Here is an 11,967-nt window from a genome sequence, read left to right on the forward strand (position 1 = left end):
GAGAAAATATATAATTAAGTTTATATTGAGCTTATAATCTAATTTGAGATTAATTTAATTTGTCAAATTAAATCTAATTAATAATTCAAATATCAAAAAAATTATCTAAATATGAAAAAAAAAAAAGTCACAATCAACTTAATAATTTATTTTTTTATATATTATTTTAGGTTAAACTTTAAATTTGATAATTAATTGATGTATAAGAATCAAATTTAAACATACATTAAAATAAAAAGATTAATCTATTATTTCACCAAAGAACAAGGACGTGTCGTATAATTTGAAAAAAGTGATGAAAAAAATTAATGATAATGTGTCAAAATTTTACCACGTCATCATCTTTAATCATGTGAGCTTTACATGTCAACAAAATTAACAAGCACATAAAAATATATCACCTCAAAAAAATTAAAATATTACATTATTAATTTTAACAAAAAAAAATTTAAATCATTAACAATTTGATTAAATTCAACAATTTATTAAAATATAAGAATCTAATTTAAATACATTAAAATAAAAAAATTAATTCAATGATTTAATTAAAATATAAAAATCTATTATATAATTTAATCTATCACAATCATTATAAATGATATGCACTTCCAACATTCATCCCATTGAGCATTTTTTATCAAGTCCAATAATCATCACAATCATTCTGCTTTGGCACGATCTGTCGCTGCTTTCTACATTTGAAAAGAAATTTTTTTTAAATATAGAAAAACAAAAAGAAAATGCATGGAGTAACACATAAGCTATGTTGCAAAAGTAACTCATTTAATATTATAATTTCTTACTTGCCAGCTCAACCAAAAAAAATTATAAAAATTTAAATATTAATTATATACTAATTAAACAAATTGTGATTATAAATGTCTAAATTGTCAAATCATACTTTTGCTTTAAGCTAATTAAAAAATAAAACTTTAATAAAAATTAAGGACAAAGAAACCATAACTTTCAAAACAAAAAGATATACTTAATAAGGATAAGTTTGTGAAATGATAAATAATTTGCTTCAGACTTTAGGCTTCCTTACTCAATAAAGAATGTATAGAATAAGGAGAACATATTGTTCAAAAACCATAAATTAGCTTGAAAACAAGAAAATCAAAGCACGTACCTGGGGATTGGAATTCTTGGCATAGCTGTTTGGGCGAGCTCCACGGATCATTGGAAATGATTTGTCTTCCATCCCTCGTTGATCTCGTCTTTTCTATCACAATCCGGAACCATACGAATATAAAAGAGAGGAAAAAACTCGTTAAATTTGAGCACATTTAACGCGGAAAGTAAGGCAACGTAGCGTCACTGTCGTAAACTTCCCTAAATGTCACGCCTAGCAAGGACGACAACAGAATCTTTATTTCTCCCCAAAATCTTTTAATTTTTCAGTTTTTCATAGACCTGGCGTCGGGGCGGGACGGCCGGATTTTTGCTTTCTTCGTTTTTGACCCGAAGCTTTAATACTTTTACTTCATACCTGATTCCGTTCGGAGGTTTTAATGATAAAACCCGACCCCACTCCGTTGAGAATATTATTTATCCGAATTCAACCCGACCCGACTCATATTCCACGTCAAGCAGATTCAAAAATCAGTCTGGTCCTGGAGCATGTTCAAAATATCTGATTACAGTGAATCGTATAATAAAATAGCAGCATCTCTTTATGATCCGGAGATGTTATGAATCGATCTAGATGGGACAAAAGAAAGGCGAGATTAAAGAAAGAACATTGGCGATTGCGAAAGACATGAATGACTGAAGAAAAATTCTTATTAACGACCAAAATAAAAAACCTAAACTCCACTCGCCCAAACAGGGATTCAAACAGCTGGAGAAGACAAAACCACAGCTTCTATTGCTGAAGAATGGAAGCGACTGGTTGTCAGTGAAATTCCCGTGAAATATTCTCCCACTTGTACACCCAAACCCAAGTCAGATCAATTAGTTCTACTTCTATCCCTACCAGACAACAGCAGGCAACTAGATAGAAATACTACAAAGATACTACAGAGGCTGGAGGTGCCAAGACAGTTAAAATCAAAAGCAGCACTGTCTCCCAGCTTTATCAGTAGCAGAATCCCAGATGCAGGAGAGTTAGACAAGAAGGCCGAAAAGAAAGAGATCCAGAGAGTTAGATAAAGCGGCCCAAAAACAAAAAAAAAAGAGTTGCCTAAAAAAAATTATATATATAAGTGTATTTTGATAAATATCTTGAGTAGGGTCAAGCCGAATTTATATAAATTTTAATCTCGATCTGAATTCGACATTTAAAAAAGTAAAATTGATTCGATCCATTCTGATATATATTTTTTTTAAATCAAACCTTAAATGATCGAGTCAGATTAAAACCCGATGATTTTGGATCAATTTATCATCTTTAGTTTTTCATTCCAAAATTAGCAAAAAAACATTTGTCACAGTAATTCGAGTAAATCAAAACCTTATTAATAAATAAAAATACATTTTAATCAATTTTCAAAAATTATAAATTTGTATCAAATTCAAATTAGTAACTAAATCCAATATTGAAATATAAAATAAACTCAAACAAGTAAAAAATCTTAAATATCTTTGATCACGAGATATATAATTGTCACTATAAATAAAAATAATAATTCTAATAGTAATAATTAATATTCATAAATGAATCAATAAAGTAGTCAAACTCATAAAAAAAATCATTATTAATCGTCCAAGACCATCCATGTTAATAGATAGAACTTTTATTTATTTGTTGACTAGACAAATCAATCAAAAAAAATTATAACTATACTTTAACAATAAAATATTAAAAAAAAACTTCACATATGATGAAGATTTTTTATTGTGTTAGAAAAAGTAAGAGTCCCATTCCTATTAAAAGAGAAATTGAAAGTGGGACAAAAGGTTTGATCCATGAATATTGATATGTATGCTTCATAAAAAATTTTTTATTCTTTCTTAATTAATCATTTTTGACTCACCAGCTCTTATCTTTTTTGATGGAAATGGAGTAATTATACTATCAAAATATTACAAAGTTAATTGAAATTTTTTATTCTTAATCTTTTATTCTTGCTCAAATATTTCAAAATTATTCAAATTTTGAAGTTAAAAGTAATCAAATGATATCTAGGAGTTACTAATGGAAAAAAATATTTTTTTTTTTCAAATTATGTATTCTTTAATAAATTAACTATGAGCCTTATTCGAATTTGATTGAAAATGAAAACTGAGCATACTTTTTCTTCTAGCTTGATCAATTACCAATTAATAGAAAAAAATTCAAGTTTGTTTTTTATTAGGTAGATAAAATGGTTTTTTTACATTTTTTTTATGTATAAATGGAGATGTATAAATTATAAATGTGGGACGAAAAAAAAAGCCTGAGATAAAAAAGGAAATACCTTTTTTTTTAACTTTTTTTTATTTCATCAATTCAATTTATATGCCATAACATATCTTAATCTATCTTATAAATTTAAATGGAAATATAAAAAAGAAAGGTACCCCTAAATTAAATACAAATTTTTTTTCTGGATAGTGTATGAAATATAAATAAAAAAAAAAGTTTACACACACACACACACACACATATATATATATATATATATTAAAGCATAAAAAATATTTTAAAAAAAATAGAGAAAGGTTTAGCCAACATAAGAGAACCTATGGCCATACCTCCCTTTTCATGGCACTTTGTTATTTTTATGATCTTTTCTTTCTTCAAATACTACCATAGAATGGGTAGAATGAGAAAGATAGATCAAAGATGAACTTACAAAAGAAATCTAGAAAGGTAAAAGGAACTACAAGAAATAAAAATGAAAATGAATGAAAAAGATGAGAAATATACTGAAATTGAGGTTTTTTTTACAAGGAATTTTCCTCTTCAAGAGCTTCTCTAATGGTGGATATTTGGTGGCTGGAAAAATAAAAGAGATTCCAAGACATAACTCTATATTTTTCTATTTAAAAAGCCAAAATACCCCTTAATTATTGGATCAAGATGCATCTAATGGTTGTTATTATTTTATCATTTTCTAAAAACTTAGTGCTCAAAGCTTGCAATATAAGTAAATAGGATTATTGTTCCTTGAAATCTAATGGATCTAAAAAAATACAGCACACAACTTAGCTGTTAATGTAGCTATTCCAATAAGAAAAGACAATTTTACCTTTATTAGTGTTTTTTAAGATTTTTTTCATGATTTTTCTAAAATCCTATTATCCAATATTTATTTCCATGATTTTAATGCACCAAATTTCATCAAATAATATTTTATTATGATTTGGAGCTTTTCGTGAAAAACTAATCCTAAAATGTTAAATTACGAAAATACTTCTATAAAGTTTTTTTGTAATTTCACCCCATTTGAGGTGCAATCAAGATTTTTAATACATCAAAACTCATAAAATAATGTTTAGACATGGAGTTTTTCATGAAAAGTCAACTTAAAAAGGTCAAATATAAACATTTTTGTAATTTTAGCCTTTTTAAGGTCCAAATCATAATTTTATTAATCCTAAGCCTTAATAAACCTATTCAATCATAGAAAAGGCCTTGGACACGTAGTGAATTTTTAAGTATTATTTCTGCATCCCCTTGACCAAATCGACCCACATTAGGATTACTTGTTAACTGTTGATCAAGTTTGATAAATTCACCCTCTGAAATAAGAAGTTATGATCCTGAGGGGATAATATCAACCACTTGATGTCCATCCAATGCATCCGTTATGGTTATTTCGTACCCCTTTTTTCTTTTCATATGATTTTGCTTACTATACATGTTGTCGTAACATTATAAACTGTATTATTACTTTTATTTTTGTCGAGATAAATCTTACCCATTCTTTTAAATCTGTCTACATGTATGGAATATTTTAAAAAATGAATATCTTATTTCTAGCAGGGTCTAGGGCAAGAATAAAAAAGGTGATTTCACTATATTTTTGACAAACAGAACTTATCACAAGAATATTTTTCGGGTAAGGCAGTAGTTCTAAAAAAACGAATTGCCTATCTTTTTTTTCATCTCGAGATTATTATTAAAAGATCAAATTTTAATTTTATATATTGTCGTGCTAACAATATTATATTAAATGAAAGATTTATTTTCTAACACATAAGAAAATAATTAGTTTAAGTTTCTTTCAATTAATTAATCATTATAAAAACACATTTTAAAAAATTATTACCTAAGAATAGGAGTATACTTAGATTTTTTAGTTCCGCTCACCATAAATTTTGCAATTTTGGCTCTTAGAATTATCTTTTTAATATATCTAATATAAATATGCAAAAAGGGAATTTTTTTTTATATACATAGTTAAACTTATTGAAATTTGAAAAATCTTGAAAAATCATCATCTTTTAAGTGAAATTGTTTTGATTTGATTTGATTTAATTTTAATTTAAAAAGTTATTTCAAACAATAAATAGTATTTGTTTCCTTAAGCATTTTTAATTTAATTAGTTTTTATATTTTTCATAGACTTGATGACAATGTATAATAATTAATACAAGTTACAAATTTTAAAGCTAAATTCAATTCATAATCAAGAAAATAAATTAATTTCATGTTTTAGTTACTTTTCCAAATAAAATTTTAGTTGTCTTATTTATGCCTAAGGTAATAATGAAAATGAACCCAAGACTTTTTACTATAATTGAAAATATTTTTCTATTATTATCCAAATTAAATTAATGTACAAGCTATTTTTCTATACTATTACTTGCAAATTTTATAAGATTTCATTTCCTCTCTCCAACCATTTCGAGTTAAGAAGATGTGGAAGCGTTTTTCTCTCTACAAAAAAAATGCATCCTAAGGTGTAAAGTGAGAGAAAGGGGATTTCATAATTGGGGTTTTGAATAAGATGACCTTTTCATTTTTTTTGACCTTTTTCATATTGAAAAAGTAATAAGAATGAGAGGTGTTAAGCTTTTTATCATCCTAGCATCAATCTATTTTTTTACAGGATTGCCCCTACAGTATCATCTCTGCAATAGAGTTTAACCACCAAGTTTTTTTAATAATATTCAAGAAAAGAGTATTCTAGAACAATTCATAAAAGTAGAGAAACTCCACCTATTGGATGAAATAATAAAAGAATACTAAAAAACACATCCACAAAAACTTCGTATAGGAATCTACAAAGAAATGATCCAGTTGATCAAGATACATAATGAGGATTGTATCCATATGATTTTGCACTTTTCGACAAATCTAATATGTCTTGTTATTCTTTGTGGTTATTCTATTTTAGGTAATGAAGAACTTGTTATTCTTAACTCTTGAAATGACACAATAAAAGCTTTTTCTATTCTTTTATTAACTGATTTCTATGTCAATTTCCATTTGCACCACAGTTGGGAACTAATGATTGGCTATATTTACAAAGATTTTAGATTTGCTCATAATGATCAAATTATATTAGTTCTTACTTGTACCATTCCAGTCATTATAGATACAATTTTTAAATATTCGATATTTCGTTATTTAAATCATGTATCTCCATCACTTATAGTTATTTATCATTCATTGACTAACTGAAAAATGATTCACCGATTCAATTAAAATCTTTTTTACTTTATATATAAGCAAATAATGCAAAGTTATACTTGTTTTATTCTTTCTACCCATTAGAGGAATACAACTCTTCCTCTATTTCAATAAATTTTTTTCAGTAAAAGTAAATAGTAAAATCATGGATAGGGAACTATACTAGTGACCTACCTAATTTTATTGTAGAAATTTTTGGGATTAATGATTGGACCATACAAACTAGAAATACTATTTCTTGGATAAATGAAAAGATTACTCGATTCATTTTCATATCACTCATGATCTATATAATAATCGGGGCATCCATTTCGAATGCATATCCCATTTTTGCACAATAAGGGTACGAAAATCCATGAGAAACAACTGGGCATATTTTATTTGCCAATTAACATTTAGCTAACAAACCCATGGATATTGAAGTCCCATAAACAGTACTTTCTGATATTATATTTAAAACAATTGTTAGAATTCCTTATGATATGCAACTAAAACAAGTTTTTTCTAATGGTAAGAAAGGGGCTTTAAATGTGGGAGTTGTTCTTATTTTACCAAAAGGGTTTGGGTTAGCCCCACTTGCTCATTTTTAACCCGAAATGAGAGAAAAGATAAGTAATTTGTCTTTTCAAAACTACCACCCCACTTAAAAAAAAATTCTTGTGACAGGTCCTACTCCTGGTAAAAAATATAGTAAAATCACTTTTCTTATTCTTTCCACAAAGCCTACTAGTAATAAGGTTGTTCATTTCTTAAAATATACCATATAGGTAGGCAAAAATAGTAAAAGGGGTCAGATTTATCCTAAAGAGAACAAAAGTAACAATAACAGTTTATAATGTTATGATAACAGGTACAATAAGCAAAATCATACGAAAAGAAAAAATGGGATTCAAAATAAACATAATGGACGCATTTGATGGAAATCAAGTGGGTGATATTATCCCCCTAAGACCAGAACTTCTTGTTTCAAAGGGTGAATCTATCAAACTTGATCAGCCATTAACACGTAATCCTAATGTAGGTGGATTTGCTCAGGAGGATGTACAAAGAGTACTTCAAGATCCACCACGTATCAAAGGCTTTTTGTTCTTCTTAGCATCTATTATTTTTGCATAGATCTTTTTGGTTCCTAAAAAGAAACAATTTAAAAATATTTAAGTGTCTGAAATGAATTTCTAGATCTGTGGATTTATCAACGTCAAAATTGTAAAAATGAACAAATTTTTCTTGGTAATTAGGTTAGATATGGTGAAAAACGTATGAAATGTCTTTTGCTTGTTTATGTTCTTTCTCTAAGAATTACTTTTACCTCATTCAAAATATGTATATTGTGAAGAAAACTATTTGTATTTATCTTTTTTTTTCCAATCTAAATGGGAGTTTATATAATTTTAAGATAAGTTTTATTTATTTCAAAAAAGCAATGATTTTAAATGTTTAAATAAAATGCATGATAGCTTACTTGCATGTATATTTTTTGCATAAGTTTTAAGAATATATTAATTTTTAACATCTATAAAATTTATTAAATTAATTTTTGTACTTGTTTTAAAGTTTACATTTAATGAAAAATTGTGTTATTATAAAAGATAAAATGAAATAGTTTTAAATTTTAAGTAATAGTATTAAATTTTAAACAATTATTTTAAAAATTATTTTTTGCTTTTACTATTTAAACTTTGCTTCCAAAAAAAAAAAAAAACCAATAATGCTATAAAAGAATTAAATTATAAAATTTAATTTCACATAAATAAACATGATTTTACTTTTACATTAAACAATTATGTTAGAATTAGTACAGTATTTAGTCATTTGCCTTTATTTATAATTTAAAAAAAAACAAATAAAAGAAAAATGCAACAAAATAAACAATTAAAAGTAAGCCTATACAATTTTTTAAAATCTAACATCCATGAATTGTCAAAGAATTTCTATAAGATCCAAACATACACTTTGACACAAACAAAATATTAAAAGTTTTCATAAAAATTAAAAAAAAAAGTATTAATTTTAACTTTTTAACATGTGAATGCACATATTATAAAATATATAGTAAAAAATTGTGCATCTCATATATCAAAAAGTTATAAAAATATAATAAAAATGTTATATATATATATATATATATATATATATCACATGTTAAAAAAACATTTCTTTTCAAGCATAAACATTAAAAAAACAAAATAATAAAATTAACATCAAGAGAATCATTAAAGAATAAGTTATCTTCTAATATATGTAATATTTAGTCTTTTAAATTTAAAAATAACCAAATAATATAGAACTATTATGAAATCTCTAAAAATAATAGTTATTTTTAAAATTTCAAGTTTAAAATGATATATATTTAAATTATTAAAAAATCTATTTTATAATATCACTGTATTTGAGAAAGATATATATATTTATATTATTAGAAAACTTATTTTAAAAGCTAATATATCATTATATTTAAAATTTTAAATTGAAAAAGATATATATTTAGATTATTTGACAATGCATTTTTAAAAAATAATATATTTAAATTAGATTTGTTGCTAGTAATTTAAAAATAATTGAATTGGTTTTTTAATTAAATTTAAAATTTTTGGATAATTAAATAATTTTTAAATATATTTTTTTTTATAAATAGTTTTAAATTAGGAAATGTTTTATATGTAATTATAAAGAGAAATTTAAAAAACTTTTCTAAATGTTGAAAGAGACGTCATCCACCTAGCCGTTCACATAAATAAACTTCATTAAGTTTTTATATATATTGTAATATAATATTATACATTATTTCTCAAATTATAGGGAAATTATTGTAATATTATGTTTACTATTTAACCTTGGTTATTTCTTCTTCTTTTTTTATTTGAAAGAATATTAGCTATTTCTCAAATTTGATTCTATTATAGAAATTGTGTTTATTACAAATAAAATTAAGTTTCCAATTGAAAACTCTTTTATTTATTTTTTGACATAATTATAATTGACTATTGTAATTTCTTCAAACCTCATCAAGTTATAATTTCATAAAATTTGTCAATTTATTAATATGATAAAATATTTACTTAACAATTTAATCATCGTATCCAAATCATTGAAATTATATTTTATATCCTCAGTCACATCAAATCAAATTATTAACTATCAAATTACATTTTTTATTATTAAATTAAGGAATATAATTAATTGCTTGAATAAAATAAAATGAAATAAATCATTTAGATATTTTAGATTGAAAATTCAACTTGATTCCATTACTTTTTAATTTAACCAATTAGAAGAAATTACTCATAATTTTATTACCTATTTTTTACTTTTGCAATTAATTTCTTATTACCTATTTATATAATATTTCATTAGAAATTATTTTATAGCTGCAAAGAAAATTGAAAATGACAAAGATATTTTCGAATAACATAAAAAGAAAACTAATTAACTCTTAAAATTAGTAGAAATGAGTAGGCAATACTACCCACGATTCCGGTCCAAAGTATGTTGCTATCCACTAATTAAAGTAATGACTATCAATAATGAAATAATCATTTACCATTTTTTACTTTAAGTCCCCATTCATAATTTTCTCAAATTAGAAAGAAGAATAGGAACGAAAAAGAAAGAATAAAGAAGAAAGAAGAATTTTTTTTTATTCTTTCTTTTATATATATAATGAGATATAATCTGTGTCATGATTTATGAGCTAATGTAATATTTAAATTTTTTTGTAATAAAAAAGAAAGGGGTTGAAATATCTATTGATATTTCTATAAGAAGTATTTTATTAAAGGTGTAAGTTATTACTTAACAAATAAAAATTGAAATTAGTAACAAGCGAGAGCAATTTAGAAGCACTTTTTTTCATTTTGTATAATATAGCAAACAAAATTCCATTGGTATCATTTTGGACCTTCCAATTCAATTTTTCTACATCTATTCCATAACCATACGAAGAAAAATAATATTGATTCAGTCTTTAAATTTATTTTTGACCCACGAGGAGCTATATGACTTGAAAACCTCATGTACGATTTTGGACTAGCGATGGAAACAGTGATGTTATCCTCAACTATAATTATCTAATAGCTCAAGTATAGTTGATATAGTTGAGGCGTAATCAAAATATAGGGTTTAGGGATGTAATTTGTGGCATCAACCAATAGGTTTTATCGTTTTTCTAATTTTTTTTCTAGCAAAATGTGAGAGATTACCTTTTGATTTACCAGAAGCTGAGGAAGAATTAGTAGCAAGGTATCAAACCGAATATTTGAGTATCAAATTTGGTTTATTTTATGTTGCTTCCTATCTAAATCTATTACTTTCATTATTATTTGTAATAGTTCTTTACTTGGGGGTTTGGAATATTCGAAATCAAAATTAGCATAGTTATTTAGGGATATCAATAGGTAGGGTATAGGGCAAATAGAGCACTCTATCTCTATCTCCATCTCTATCTCTGAATTTTTATATTATACTCATCATCGTACTTATATCCAATGAGTATTTGAAATATATTCTTATACACATCCTCGTGAATATTTAATGGGTATAGATAATTGATTAAGAATCTACAAGTGCACAGAATCGTACAAGTAATATAATGATAAGAAAAGTATCATTCCCATGATGATTGGAATATGATGATAACAAGTATTGAAATTGTCTCACCTTGCTTGTACTTAGAGAATTCAATTAAGATATATAAAACAGAATCTAGATTATGCAATTAAACTTAAATCATGCAATAACTAATATGAATTTAAACTAAATTAATGCAAAGAACTAGCGAACATAACTTATAGAACCATTTAGAAACTAATTAACTAATTAAACATGCAAAACTAAACTATTTAACAAGACCCGAAGGCAATATAAATCAATTAAATAAAAACATAATATAATCTAAGTAAATAACTCAATAACATGCAAATTTAAACTTACCAACTTTAACTAACCCAAATTAAATTAAACAACAAGTGAATTAATAAAATTAAACTTTAACTTACTTAACTAACTCTAATCATCTATCAAAGCATGAAAACAAATTGTGATGAACTAAATTAACTTAAGAACATGCAATAAGATCTAAATAAATCAAAACAATATTGCATTAAATCAAATTAAGAAACTTAAAACCTAATTACTTGAATTAAACCCTAGTCACATGCAATACTAATCAATAACCCTAAATCGAATATGCAATTAGATAAAAAAACAATTAAACAAGCATAAATCAATCCTAAATAAACTAATAGAAACTGTTTTGAAATATAAAATAAGTAAACTGAAATTAATATGCAAGAACTTATGCAAATCTAACTAAATTAAACCCTAATCATACAATCTATGCTACCTAAACAATAAATTAAATCTAACCCTAACTACATTAACCGAAAGCTTTATAATGATTTAGATAA

General features: G+C 24.9%; 1 long non-coding RNA gene across 1 annotated transcript; it reads right to left on the reverse strand.

Annotated features, from left to right (window-relative positions):
• Positions 1-455: 455 nt before the first annotated feature.
• LOC149510798 (uncharacterized) lies at positions 456-2,271 on the reverse strand. Its single transcript, XR_016335204.1, has 2 exons — positions 1,130-2,271; positions 456-692 (listed from the first exon to the last, which is right to left on the reverse strand). It is a non-coding gene; the product is annotated as an uncharacterized LOC149510798 (long non-coding RNA).
• Positions 2,272-11,967: the final 9,696 nt, after the last annotated feature.

The sequence above is a fragment of the Durio zibethinus genome, chromosome 28 (assembly GCF_047325235.1).
Source record: "Durio zibethinus cultivar Kanyao isolate XHJ-2024 chromosome 28, ASM4732523v1, whole genome shotgun sequence".
NCBI classification, from domain to species: Eukaryota; Viridiplantae; Streptophyta; class Magnoliopsida; order Malvales; family Malvaceae; genus Durio; species Durio zibethinus.